Source organism: Nuphar pumila, chromosome 3, assembly GCF_984573655.1.
Source record: "Nuphar pumila chromosome 3, dmNupPumi1.hap1.1, whole genome shotgun sequence".
NCBI lineage: Eukaryota > Viridiplantae > Streptophyta > Magnoliopsida > Nymphaeales > Nymphaeaceae > Nuphar > Nuphar pumila.
The window spans coordinates 60,389,952-60,405,623 of NC_143251.1; positions in this window are offsets into that span (position 1 = coordinate 60,389,952).

The following is a 15,672-nucleotide window of genomic DNA, read 5'->3' on the forward strand; positions in this document are numbered from 1 at the left end:
CATAACGCATGCCAGAAAATGTAAGATGAAAGCTACACCCCTGAATCGTCGAGTTCTTACTTACCATAGAAAAGATTCATATTCTTGAAGAACAAAACCCTTGTCTCTTATAGTCTAAAATTTAGACACACTTTCAAAATATCCGTTTTAAATCCATTTGAAAATCTTTCCAAAAATATGGATCTACAGATATCCAAATCCAAAACTAACCAACTAGAGTTCAAAATTCATAAGAAAACCTATAAATAGGGGTCCATTTTTTCCTCTTTCAACATCTAGCATCTAGAGCTAGAGCCTGTATGTGATAGTGTTGTTATGAGAGATCATCATGGCCTTGCACCCTCTCCTTACTAAGCCTATTAGTCACCCCCTTAAGTCTAGATCCACTGCCACATTGGGTGCACTCAGTCGTCACCGAGATTTTTTAAAGTCCTAATCCTGCTAAAGCTCTACTAGATCTGTTGCGCTTTCTAAAGTCATTAGGAAGGTTACCTAAGCATGTGATAAGCACTTTTATTCATTTATTATCATTTTATTTTATTTTATTTCATTTATTGAGGCATGTTTATCTCTAATTCTTGTATTCTTCTTGTTTTTTTGTGTTTTCAAGTGTTAGTAGTGCTCCACACCATCAGCCTCACTTTTCTTTTTAAGAGATCAGACTGAGGTACGTTAAATCGCACACCAGAAATCAAAAGATGAAAAACTGCACCCTTAAATCAATTGATCCCTGCTCTCTGTATGAGGAAAGATCCTACTCGCATTCTTAAAGAACCAAACCCTTATCTCTCACAAGTTTTATATCCAGATCCATTTCAAAATCTTTCCAAAAATAGAGATCCACACGCGGGTGGTATGTTCTTCTTGTCCTGCTGTTATCTTTCCTTTGTTACCACTGGATGTGCGGTTTTGCACGTGGTTAGCGTGTGTGTCATGTGAGGAGACATGACCACATCTTTTTTGGAGGGAAGCTCCAGCACTTATTTCAAACTTCCTGGCGTCTCCCCCCACTAGAAGCTATTGACGATGCTTGGGCCTGTTCAACTAAGGGTCTCTAAGAGGTGGGTCTTTGTATGGAGGAGGTGTTGGTTAATGCTAGTGGCAGATTTGGCACAAAAGAAATGCTTGATATTTTTAAAGGGAAATGCCACACCATTATCCTTTATCAGAAAATCCATTTTAATCGATCTTGTATCCCATGGTGGGGCTCAAATGGGGGTTCAGTGGCATGGATTGGATTCATTCTTTGTTTAGTTGTGTTGTAAACATTTTCACCACCTATCTGCAGGATGATTTCTCATCGTCCTAGGGTATTTGAGATATGTTCGGTTGTTATCTCACATTTGGAATGAAATGATTTCTTTTATCTAACAATTTTTTTTTTTTAGTTTTACTCTGAGAAACTGCCCCAGGCGCAGAGACAGAGCCATGCTGGCTCAGCTTGTCGTTCTTACAGTGTTGTACTTATGGTCTCTGTCAATATCCGAAGCAGGTTATATGTCCCCCCCTCTAAAGACAGTCGTTAGCCACAGTGCGTGTTCGGGGGTCCCAATGAGCACCACATATATGCTCGTGGGGCTCATATCCCCGTGTGTGCCTGCATCACTTAGCATCATAATCCGGTGTGATTGCAAAGACATAGTACCCTTTCCCACCATTCTTGCCATGAAACAATGCTTTAGGAAGATGACAAAAATGTCCTCCATTCAAAAAGGGAAACGACGATTTGAGATCCTCCATCTAGAAAAGTGAAACGCCAGTTCGAGAATGATGTTAACTCTTTACAGTTCAAACGTTTCATTTTTGCCCTAAGTAGTAAACTTTTGCACCATCTGCTGTATCATGAGCTCCCTTTGACGATGCAAACTTTGTCGTCATCTCGTGTCACTAGAGTAGCAGTTGTACCGTCTTTTGCTGTTGTCGAAGCACCCTTTGTCATCGTCTGTTGCCGCCAGAGTACCCTTTTCCATCGTTTGCTGCCACCGGAGCATCCTTTGCCATCGTCTGCACAGTGGTAGCATCGTTGCCACCATCGACTGCGTCTACCTTCTGGGTATTTCTCCTCCACTATCGAATTACCAAGGTTTCGTTATGCAAACAAATCAATTTGTAAATATGAATGCTAAATCTTACAACTGGTTTTACTATTCATGCTAAATAACACCTATTTTCATTCAGAAAGAAATTGATTTGTACCTATCCACCTTCTAAGCATCGAAAAATAGTTAGCACGATTTGTTCTTATGAAGGCCAAACATTTCAACGATGTGTACTTATGAAGGCTATATTTCTACAACAATTTATAGGTTTGATGCAACAATGATTTAATGAAACTACCATGATTTGTACTTAAGTTTGATAAATCATACAACAATGTATATGTATGAAGCCAAACGCTACAATGATATGTACTTATGAAAGTTGTGATTTATACAACGATTTATAAGTTTGAAGCAACAACGATTTATACATTTAAAGCACTAGCGATATGTATTTATGAAGTTACCTCGATTTGTAATTAAGTTTGCTAAATCTTACAACGATATTTACTTATGAAGCCAAATATTGCAATGATTTGTAATATTGGTGATTGTGTAACGAATAAGATAATTTGTATTATTATATACTTGGGGAGGCGGTTGTAACATATAATGATGCAGTTAAATTTATGTGTTGTACAGGTTAGCAATGTCTAAAGCTCCTCAGACAAGAAACCCTCCTTCATTCTATGGGATGAATATTAGAGAAGTTATCTGTCAGTCCTATCTATATGAGCGTTATGAAAGGTACCAAAATATATTGAAGATTGAGAATGATAAAGATAGTGACAGAGCGTTGGAATTATATTATGTGGAGAATTATTCATCAGATATTGAGACTGAAGACCAAAGGAAGAATGAGGAAGAACTAAAGATGAAGAAGAAGAAGAAGGATGACAAAGAGAAGGAAAAGCAAATGAAGAAGGAGGAGGAGAACGAAAAGCAAAGGCAAAGAAAGAAGGCAGAGGAGAGGGAAAGGCAAAGGAGGAAGAAGAAGAAGGAGGAGAATGAAAGGCAAAAAAAGAATAAGGAGGAAGAGGAGAGGGAAAGGCAATTGAAGAAGAAGAAGAAGGAAGAGGAAGAGAAGGAAAGACAACTGATGAAGCAAGAATATTTTGAAAAGCGAAGGTGGTTAAGGCAAATGAAGAAGGAGGCGAAGGAGATGGAAAGGCAAAAAAAGAATAAGGAGGAGGATGTAGAAAGGGAAAGGCAATTGAACAAGAAGAAGGAGGAAGAAGAAAAGGAAAGACAAATGATGAAGATGGAAGATGAAAGACAAATGAAGAAGCATCAGGTTGAGGAAGAGAAAGAAAGGCAAAGGAAGGAGGAGGACGAGGAAGAGAAGGAAAGGCAAAGGAAGGAGAAGGAGGACGAGGAAGATAAGGAAAGAGAAAGGAAGAAGCAAAAGGAGGAAGAGAAAGAAAGGGAAAGGAAAAAGCAAGAGGAGAAAGAAAAGAAAAGGGAAAAGAATGAAGAAACTGAAATGTAGAGGAGGGAGGTGATGGAGCGAAGGACAGAAGAAGTAGAAAAGCAGTGGGAGGTGGCAGAGCAACAAGAAAGGCAGAGGATGGAGGGAGGGGATGAAGAGGAGAAAATTGTGACCAAGGTGCGTAAATTGATTCTGTCTGTTACGATTTACTGTGATAGGTATTTCTGTGATAGTGATTACTGTATATATTGATTATTGTGATTGCGATTAATGTATAACGATTACTGTGATAGCGATTACTATGAACAATTTACTGTGATAGGTATTACTATGTATAGCGATTACTATGATATCGATTACTGTATATAGTGATTATTGTGTTAGCGATTATTGTGATAGTGTGTGTGTAACGTTTATTATTTATAGTGATTACTATCTACAACGAGGTGTAGAAGTACAAATGAGACTAATTTACAATTGATACGAATAATATACTATTTTGTCTTATAGGGAGGTCAAAAGAGAAGTAGAGCACCAGGTGAAAAGCTCGGAGGGCAGTGTCAATGGCCTGTAGTTCTGTCGTGGTATGGACAACTGAGTGAATATTAGAAGAATCAATTACAAAATATATACTTTGACGGCCTTCTCGACCATCATTATTTTGAAACGTGCTGGAATACCATGACCCACCTGGTAAATAAGTGAAATCATCAGACAAACACATTACAATTTGATTCTTTTGAGATCACCATGACCCTAATAGATATGACATAGATTACTGGCCTTAATTGTCATGGCAGTGCTGTCATATTACGGGATTCAAACTATAACGCAAGGGAAAAGTGCATGACCCTTCTAGGAATGTCGATGGATGACTGGAGTCAATGTATTTCTGGTGGAAGCAATTCTATATCGATAAAAGTTTATTCTTTTTGTAATAAATAAGAAGGTTTGTCCGCTACATGTGCATCTGAAAGAGCTGACCAAGAGTTGCGCGACTTCTTTCTTTATTTTTCGATTGTTCTGGTTCGAGAATAAGTCACTTGTGACTGCAATTTCTGTAAGACTTAGATGAAGTCAACAACTATGCATAGGGTGCTGCTATGCTCGCACACTTGTACAATCAACTTTACTGTGCTAGTAAAGGTACGAAAACTGTTGGGGGGTTTTGGTCATTTGTTCAGGTATTTGTTTATTACATATTTAGTACTTGTAGACTAAGCTCGTTGAAGGTTATAGTCTTACTAATATATTGTTTTTGTAGGCCTGAGCATGGAAGCATATTGTCGCGTTACATCCTCAGTGTGACCCTGCGATTTATGGTTTTCCAAAGATCGGTCGGTGGGCTAGAATAAATGTCAAGGAGGATAATGCTAAGTTCATTTTAGATGGTCTACAACTAAATGAGGTAAATGGTTTAAAGTTGTTTACAATCGGTTAAGCATTTATCATTTAGTAGTATACATCATTGAAATGTTTAGCATTCTTAAGTAATCATCACTACAGGATTTTATCTTCGTTAGTACAAATCAATATCGCTTTAGCATTTATCTTTTAGTACTGTAAATCATAGTAATTGTTTGCATTCTTAGTAACAGTCATTGTAATATATTTAATACTCATTTTTATAAATAATTTTAATATTTAGCATTCATTAGCATGAATAATTGTCTATACCTAAACCATAATTTCCAATGTATAGGTTGTGTGGATGCCATATGGAGATGGAGAGGACAAAAACCAAGAGCTTGTTGCTGAGGGTGCGAGACTGTCTGACCACGATATTTGACTGTTTAGCAATTATAAAGTCGAGTTGCAGCATGGTAGTCAAGTTCTCCTAAAATCTGGCTTGGGACAGTCTACCCCAAAGAAGCCTATGAAAGTCAGAAAAAAGATGAATAGTGGTGAGGTCAGGAACGTGAATTGGCATGAACGCTACAGGGAATAATTGTTTAGCTGGAACAAATGAAGTGACTGTGCCATAACGTACGATTATAAAGAACGACAATATAATCCCGACTATTTCCAAAAATATTGAGAACCCATGCATTGAAATTAGGAGATTGAGAATATTGGGAACCCATGCCTCCCTTTTATCCCCCATCATGTCGCATCCCAGCATAGAAAACACGTTCATCGTCTCTTTCCAGCTACAACAACGATTATCTTAGTAACAATACACGATGAGGAGTGAACGCAACTTATAAAAGAGAACGTAGTCTCTGGTACAAGGTTTGAGATGTTGGACAGGGAGAATAAGGACTTACGGAAGGAGGAGAGCAATTTAGGGAGACAAATACGATCACTGGTAGAGATGATGACCAATGTTTATAATAAGATCGAGGGAACCAATAGGCCACCGAGGATAAAGAGTCCACCAAGAAAAAGAAAGAGACGATTTGTATCTCATAGTCCTTATGAGTCGTCAAGTGCCACTGAATAAACGACAATGATTCTTTTTATCCCGATAATTATTTATTGTAATTCTATAATTCTTTGTTGTAATTTTATAATTATTTTTTATAACATGACATTCTTTAATTGTTTAGTTATTTTTTTAATAATTGTAACACACAAGTGCCACTGAACAGATCGTTGTAATGTTCGGCCTTTATAAATAAAAGTGATCGCATTTGTTTTTTATAAGAGATCACCATTGGCTTGCAATCAATTGTATGTAAGAGATCGCGATTTGTTTTTTATAGAAGGTGTTCTATCACAATCTGTACAACCATCCCACCTAAACCCGTCAAATAATCGAGATAAATCTGTTTGAATATCCTATTACGATTTTTCTTTATGAGCTTTATCCTAGGGAACAATACGTTCCATCGTGATTTACACAATGACATTAAAAAATGGCGGACAAGAAAAAATAAACAAATTGACATGATGTTTAGACTTAGTAAAGAACAAATCAAGTTAACTTGACTGATACAAATGTCATTGTGTATATCGCTCTTGGACAATATCTGGTATAATGATTCAGATACAATACATGTACAACAATTTGTCTTATCCCGAATTACACAATGACTGATAAAAATCGAAAAGTAGAAACAAAAAATTATTGAAGGTTATAGTCTTACTAATATATTTATTTTGTAGACCTGAGCGTGAGAGCATATTGTGGCATTGCGGCCTTAGTGTGGCCCTGCGATTTGTGATTTTCCAAAGATTGGTTGGTGGTTTAGAATTAATGTAAAGCAAGATAATGCTAAGTTCATTTTAGATGGTCTATAATTAAATGAGATAAATGGTTTAAAATCATTTATAATCGTTTTAGCATTTATCATTCAGTAGTATAAATCGTTGAAATGTTTAGCATTCTTAAGTAATCATCGCTACATGATTTTATCTTCGTTAGTACAAATCGTTATCTCTTTAGCATTTATCTTTCAATACTGTAAATCGTTGTAATTGTTTTCATTCCTAAGTAATGATCATTGCAGGATTTTGTATTCCTTAGTACAAATCGTTATCGCTTACGCATTTAACTTTCAGTACTGTAAATTGTAGTAATCGTTTGCCTTCTTAAGTAATGATCTTTGCAGGATTTTGTATTCCTTATTACATATTGTTATGGCTTTAGCATTTAACTTTCAGTACTATAAATCGTTGTAATCGTTTGCATTCATAAGTAATGATCATTGCAAGATTTTGTATTCCTTAGTACTAATGGTTATCGCTTAAGCATTTAACTTTCAGTATTGTAAATCGTAGTAATCATTTGCATTCTTAAGTAATGATCTTTGCAGGATTTTGTAATGCTTAGTATATATCGTTATGGATTTAGCATTTAACTTTCAGTATTGTAAATCGTTGTAATCGTTTGCATTCATAAGTAATAATCGTTGCAGAATTTTGTATTCCTTAGTACAAATCATTATCGCTTAAGCATTTAACTTTTAGTACTGTAAATCGTAGTAATTGTTTGCAGTCTTAAGTAATAATCTTTGTTGGATTTTGTATTTCTTAGTACATATTGTTATGGCTTTAGCATTTGACTTTCAATATTGTAAATTGTTGTAATCGTTTGCATTCATAAGTAATGATCGTTGCAGTAATTTGCATTCCTTAGTACAAATCGTTATCGCTTTAGCATTTAACTTTCATTAGTGTACGTCGTTGTAATTGTTAGCATTCTTAGTAACAGTCGTAAGATATTTAGAACTCGTTATTATAAATAATTTTAACGATACATTACAACCACATTCATTTACATGAGTATTTAGTTACAATACATCATGACCAATGGTTTGACTTAGATACAATACATGACCATCATCATCATCAAAGAAAATAGACATCATCATCAACATCAACCCATGTCTAAATAGTTATGTGCTTCGAAACAGACATCATCAACATCAGCATCAACACTTTCAGTTTACTCAGTGGCCTTCGGTAGTCACTGGGAACGATTGAAGGCAAATCTATCTACCAATAGAGGTCCTTATCTGTTTACAAGTTTTTTGTCACGATGTATATTGGCAGCTTATAAAGGTATGAATCCCAATAGACAGAGAAGATGCAGCCCACACGACTAACATATTTGTAATGAAGTATATCAAGGATTAGGCAGATACTTTTCCAACTGAAAAGTATGGTTTGCGAACAATTGAGAGTCCGATAGTAGGAATAGATCAAATAGATGGTCATAAGGACCCACCTGTCTATCATGCAGAATATTTGTGCTTACTCTAGTATGGCGACAAAGATTGAGGATGATTATGGTCATTATATTCTGCGTAAGCTTCAATATACTTTACGACAAATACACCACAGTCATATGTGTCATGAATATATTGATGTATCAACAAAAGATAACCACTATAATTATCATCAAAGATTATACAGATCTTTCCGCATGACATGAAACAACTACGGTATCAGCATCAAACACCATTCATCAAGCAAAGGTAGAAGGAACACAAAAGAACAAAGAAAAAAAAATACAAGAAAAAAGAATATGGAAAAGAAGAAGAAAAAGACAAAGGCGTAAGAGAAAAAAGAAGAAGAAGTTGATCTGCCACAGAAAAGAAAGAGGAAAAGAGGTTAAATAGATTAGGATTTTAGACCTAGACAATAGGTCGGGTCGGGTCACTCCCCCACCTAAACCCATCACACAAACTGAGACATTGTTCAGACTACAAATCTAGGTAATTTAATAAATATAAATCTAGGTAATTTAATAAATACAAATCGACTTACAACCACAATACTTTAAGTTTCATAATTTAACAATATTTGTCCTATTACGATTTTCTATTACGAGCTTTGTCAATGTGAACAATATATCCTACCGCGATTTACACAATAACTGATTTATAAATGGCAGAAAAAAAAATAAACAAATCGACATGATGTTTAGATGGATACGTCATATCGCGTTGACTAGTTTTGAAAAAGTTAGGTGAAACGATGTTTTTTCATTTAATTAATGCGTAATGCAATTAATTTGTTTGCAGTTTTTAAAAAAGGCGGTAGGTGAAATGACGTTTCCTTTATATATGAATGACATATCGCACAAGTTCAAGAAGGTGTCGCTTTGCTTTGCTTCTTGATTAAGGAACACATGAGCTGGTGATTCTTTTAGAATGACATGTTTGTGAAACAAATATATAACCTGCGTCGTCGCAAAGGGGGTATCCATATCAAGGAAGGAGACGATGACAGCTACACGGCAAGCGATGTCGATGAAAAAGACTGTGATAGCTAGACGGCCAATGATGGCAATGAAGGAAACGACCACAGCTACACGACTAGCGATGGCGATTCAGGCGTATATTTTCTAAACCTTGTGACTAGTTTCTACAATATCTGCCTCTTTTATGATGTATATTTGATTTATGTTGTGTACTATAGAAAGCAATTTCAATGTCATTTGCTGAATATTCTGCTCATATCAGTGGAACATCCACAAAAAAAGGTGGGCAAAAATGCTGCAAAGAGCTTCAATAGAACATCAATCGGCTGCAAGATGAATTTGTAGAAGGGAACACTATCAGTAATTTTGTATATATGAAACCACTGTCAGTTATATATTTATGTATGCCATGGGTATGTATGTTAACAAGTTCATATTTGTTGCAAACAAACTATATCTGATTTCGTCATGTATATTAAAAGCAACGCAACAAGCAATGCTAGATGCATTGTCACCCCTTATTTCATGGTATATCGTTACTCTTATTTGTATATTTAATTTTATGATTTACTGTTGTTGCTTTGTGTTCTAACCTTACTATTATCACTCTTTCGTTCAACAGACGTACGTCCACCGAAAGTCATACATCATTGGATTTCAAAATGCACTACCATGCTCGGGTAACGATGATCACTGCAGAGACTTTTGGTCAAGTGAAAAGATAAGTGAACAAACCTCTTATCCAAGGTTTAGGCCTAACATTCCTAACACGATTTGTCTATCAATTTCTAATATATTGTATCGATTCACAGATATTGATTCCTACACTCTGGCAAACTGCTAAGCATTGAGTCTTATACGTGATGGATTTATGGGAAAAACAACTATGGTGCTACAACTCATTGGACTTTTACACTAGTGTACAACATGACGTTATGCATTTGGTAACTTTATGTCTATAAGTGTATCGTATCTTTGACGTTAGCCTGAATTTTATTATATTCTGCATTAACCACAGGAGGGATTCCTAAAAGACGTTTTAGGTATCGTCATTGGTGAGTGAAGGTTGCTCTGTGCAGACCATGCTCCTTTACAAAGTAATGGCGTCGATTATGGCGTATTTGTAATGAAGTATACTGAAGCAATATACAATGGATGAGAACCTGATTTCAATGTTGTATGCTCTTTATTATCCTCTGTTATTGGGGACCCAATTTATATATTGGTGTCACATTATATTTTTATTGCAGGATGATATACCAGGATTCCGCATCAAACTATGCCAAAAATTGACTGAGTTTGTAAATGCGGAAGAGAAAAAGAATCAGTCGGTAAGAGTACTTACAAGGCAACGAACGACACAACCCCCCAAGATTAATATGTTGTATAAAGATTTTTAATATATTTTGTAGACTCTGTATACCAAATTTTGTATACAAATTTTGTAAGACTGTGTACAAATTATGTAAATCTCTCTGGGTTGAAATAAATTTTTAATTTTACTAAACACGCGAATAAGTTGGACTCTTATTTGTCACCTCTATAGATGACTACTCTCTGTACATGTATCTCTACTTACAATTTGAGAAATCTAAAGTCTTTCAGGTCATTAGTGTGGTTTCTAAAAGAAGAAGGCATTATGCCTTATTATACCATGCGTATGTTGGATCTGACATAGATGTCATTTTGTAAATAGTATTTGAACTATCATGATTTGCTTTTTACAAAGTTTGTCTATGTGAACAAATCGTTGTAATGTTCTCCTTTTGTAAATGAAAACCGTAAAAGGGATTATTGATGTATACAGTGAACAAAGCCTTGTAATGTTTGCCCTTCATTAATGAAAATTGTAAAAGCGATTAGAGTTGTGTACTGTTCATAAAGCGTTGTAATGCTCACCCTCCATAAATAAAAATTGTAAAGCGATTATCGTTATGTATAGTGAACAAAGGCTTGTAATGTTCGCCCTTCGTAAATGAAAATCCTATAAGCGATTAGAGATGTGTACTGTTCAAAAAGCATTTAGATAGTAGGGTTTAGGTTTTGGCTTTAGGGTTTAGGTAGCAGGGTTTAAGGTTTAGGTAGTAGGGTTTAGGGTTTAGGGTTTAGGGTTTAGGGTTTATGTAGTAGGGTTTATGGTTTATGGTTTAGGTAGTAGAGTTTATGGTTTAGGGTATAGATAGTAGAGTTTAGGGTTCAGTGTTTAGGGTTTAGGGTTTATGGTGTAGGGTTTAGGGTGTAAGGTTTAGGATTTAGGGTTTATGGTTTATGGTTTATGGTTTATGGTTTATGGTTCAGGGTTTAGAGTTTTGGGTTTTGGGTTTTGGGTTTTGGGTTTTGGGTTTTGGGTTTATATAGTATCGATTTAGTGTTTAGGTAGTAGGGTTTAGATAGTAGGGTTTAGGGTTTAAGGTTTCGGGTGTAGGGTTTAGTGTCTAGGCTTTTGGGATTAGGGTTTAGGATTAGGGTTTAGGGTTTAGGGTTTAGGGTTTAGGGTTTAGGGTTTAGGGTTTAGGGTTTAGGGTTTAGGGTTTAGGGTTTAGGGTTTGGGAGTTGGGGTTTGGGGTTTGGGGTTTGGGGTTTTAGGTTTTAAGAAGCTACCGCGACAACGATATATCTTTGTTTGTCTTTGTGAACGATAGTGATATATAATATCGTGATTTGACGAGCTTTGTGTTTTAGGTTTTTGGGTTTTTGGTTTTGGTATTTGGGTTTAGTGTTTAGGGTGACGAGCTTTGTCTATGTGAACGATATATTCTATCACAATTTACAACTTCATGCCAATTTAAGTTATAGTTGAAAATCGATTTTGCTGCAATGATTTGTCCTATGGTGATTTGTTTTGACCAGCTTTGACTATGTTAACAATTTTCCTATCGCGATTTACACAATGACATATAAAAGACGAAAAAGAGTTTGAAAAACAAATCCACACAAGACATGATGTCGTGATTTGACTGATATGTCCTATCACGTTGATTAGTTTTTTAAAAGCTAGATGAAATGACATTATTTAATTTAATTAATGTGCAATGCAATTTATTTGCTCATGCTTTTTTAAAATTGACATTAATTTTTTTGAAAACTGAGGGTATGTGAAATGATGTTTCCTTTATATATGAATGACATGTCACATAAGTTCTAGTTGGTGTGGCTAAGCTTTGCTTCGTGAACAAGGAACTGACAACTTGACATTTCCTTTATAAATGACGTGTTCGTGAATAGAAACATATAACCTGCTTCATCGCAAAGAGGGTATCGATATCGAGGAAGGAGAAGACAACAACTACACGACCAACGATGGCGAATCATTCGTATATTGTCTAAACATCATGTCGATTTTCTTTAAAATTTGTCTCTTTTATGACGTTTATGTGATTTGTGTTGTGTACTATATAACGAAATTTCAATATTGTTTCTTGAATATTATGCTACTGTCAATGGAACATCCACAAAAGGTGGTGCCCGAAAACTCAGCAAAGACCTCCAAGATAACATCAAACTGATACAAAACAAATATGCAGAAGGGAACACTATCAGTAATTTTGTACATATGAAACCACTATCAGTTTTATATTTATGTATGCCATGGGTATGTATTTTAACAAGTTCAGATTTGTTGCAAGCAGACTATATCCGATTTCGCCAAGTATATTCAAAGCAACGCAACAACCAATACTAGATGCATTGTCAGCCCTTATTTCATGGTATATCGGTTCTATTTTATGTTTTTTTTGTTTTTTTATTTACTATTGTTGCTTCTTGTTTTAACATTACTATTATCACTATTTCATTCAACAGAGTATCGTCTATCAATTACCATATGTCATTCGATTTTAAGATGGACTACCATACTGGGGTAACGATGATCATTGCAGAGACTTTTGGTCAAGTGAAAAGGTAAGTGAACAAACCTCTTGTGCAAGGTTTAGGCATAACAGTCCTAACACGATTTGTCCTATCGATTTGCAGATATTAATTCCAACACTCTGGCAAACTGAAGCGCATTAGGTCTTATACGTGATAGATTTACATGAAAAACAACTATGGTGCTACAATTCATTGGAGTTACACAGTGGTGTACGTCGTGACATTTTGCATTTCGTAAGTTTCCACCAATAAGGATATTGTATCTTGTACAGTGGCCAAGAATTTATTTTCTTCTGCATTAATCACAGGTGGGATTCATCAAAGATGCTTTGGGTGTCAACATTGGCGAGTGGATCTTTTGCTCAACACACGATGCTCCTTTACAAAATAATGGCGTCGATTGTGGCGTATTTGTAATGAAGTATATTGAAGAAATATACAATGGACGAGAACCTGATTTCCATGTTGTATGTTGTTTATTACCCTCTATTATTGGGGACTCAATGTATATATTGGTGTCACATTACATTTTTGTTGCAGGTTGATATGCCTGGATTCCGCACAAAACTGTGCAGAAAATTGACAGAGTTTCTAATTACGGAAGAAAAAACAACTCGACCGAAAAGAATACCCATAAGGCAACAAACGACGCAACCCCCCAGGAGTAATATGATGTGCATCGACTTCTAACAGATTTTATAGGCTGTACAAAAAAATTTTGTATAAAAAGTTTTATAAGACTATGTATACAGATTATGTAAATATCTCTAGGTTGAAATAAATAAAATTTCAATTTCACTAAACACAACAAATAAGTTAGACTGTTATATAGTAAAAGCAAATTGTTGTTATGTTCAGCCTTCGTAATTGAAAATCGTAAAAGCGATTAACATTGTGTAAAGTGAAAACAAGTTGTTTTCTTTAACATAACTTTCTATAAGTGCATAAATCTATTTTAATCAGTGTAGCACATAAATGTCATTGAACAAATAGTTGTAATGATCGGCCTTCATAAATTAAAATCGAACAAGCGTTTAAATAAGGCTTAAACAATTTGCACAAACAGTCATAAACGACGATCACGATTTATACAAGAATTGACGATGCACTTTTACCATGATTTCTACTCATGCATAGAGCAATTTTTTTCGAGTTATGACCGACATAGACGTCATTGTGTAAATCGTTATACCATCGCAATTTATACAATGAAGTATGTCTTTAAGACAATGAGCTTTGTCTAAGTGAACCATAAGTACCATCACGATTTACACAATGACGTATGAAGGCTACGTGCTATCGTGATTTGCTTTTATGGGCAATGTCTATGTCAACAAAATTTTCTAATCGCTTTTACGGGCGATTGGGGTTGCGGGTTTAAGGATTTTGGGTTTTACTTCAATAATACAAAACGAGTTAAATTCTTAAATACAAATTGATTTCGTTCACAAATACAAACAAAGACACATCGTTCTCGCTGTAACTTCATAACTACAAATCTACATGATTTACAACAACATTCATTTTCTCCCAATCAGACATAAAGGTGACCTCGTCTATGCTCTCAAGTACACAACTTGTAAACTTTTTGTCAAACTCTGTCTTCTGATTAAATATGTATCCTATGTTCTTTACTGCATTTTGAAAAATATCCTACAAACATAAGCGACGATGTGCATTTGGCCACACATGAGACACTACAGCCGCAATTGCGTGATCACCATCTGTAAGTATAACTTCAGGTTGCTTCTCATTCATTGACTGTATAAATACTCTGAACAACCACTCAAAGCTTTCCTTGGTTTGGTCATACAAAAAAGTGTCACCTAATATACAACTTTGTGAGTGGTGGTTCACTCCAACAAACTACGCAAATGACAACTATTTAGTATTAATCTTCACTGTCGTATAAAAAACAAGCGCATCATTGAAGCATTCATAATCTACTCTTGATTTTGAATCTGCCCAAAACATATTCACAACATATCCATCTTCATCCAGTTGCATTGCACTAAAAAAACCAGGGTCAATGCTTGGTTTCTTCTGTAAGTAATCAACCAAAAAATATATTTCTCCATTCTTCATGTTATCTTTCATCTTCCTTCTCAAGTGGTTTCTTAGATCCATAAGTGTGAATGACACATTCTCGTGACCACCATCTATGTGCGCAAACAAATTGTATATCTTCCTTGGTGCAATGTCGACGCTATCAGCTATTTCAGCAATCGCAACATGCGCTTCAGTTACTTTACGATGTGACCTTAACATAGGAGTTATAAATGAAGCAGATAAATCATGGTTATGATCACAAATTAAAGTATGAACTACATATTTTCCATTCGAAAGTCTTCTTAACACCATTCTTGTTGAACATCCACATATTGATTCTGGCATGCTCCTTGTTGGATTTCCACTTGACTTCTTCCAACCTTCAATAGAACAAACATAGGTCTTTCTCACCATGACACCCTGTGCATTTTTTGACCAAGAATACCTTCTAACACTGAAGCCAAATTTTAAGGCATAATCATTGTAAAATTTATATGTAACATTCTCATTATTAAACTGCATTCCTTCTACGAGAACATAGTCAGGTGTACTATCATGTATATTCCCAGTGCCTGCACCTTTATCAAGTGTACTGTCACGATTGTCTACCTCATTATCGAATTGCATTTCTTCTA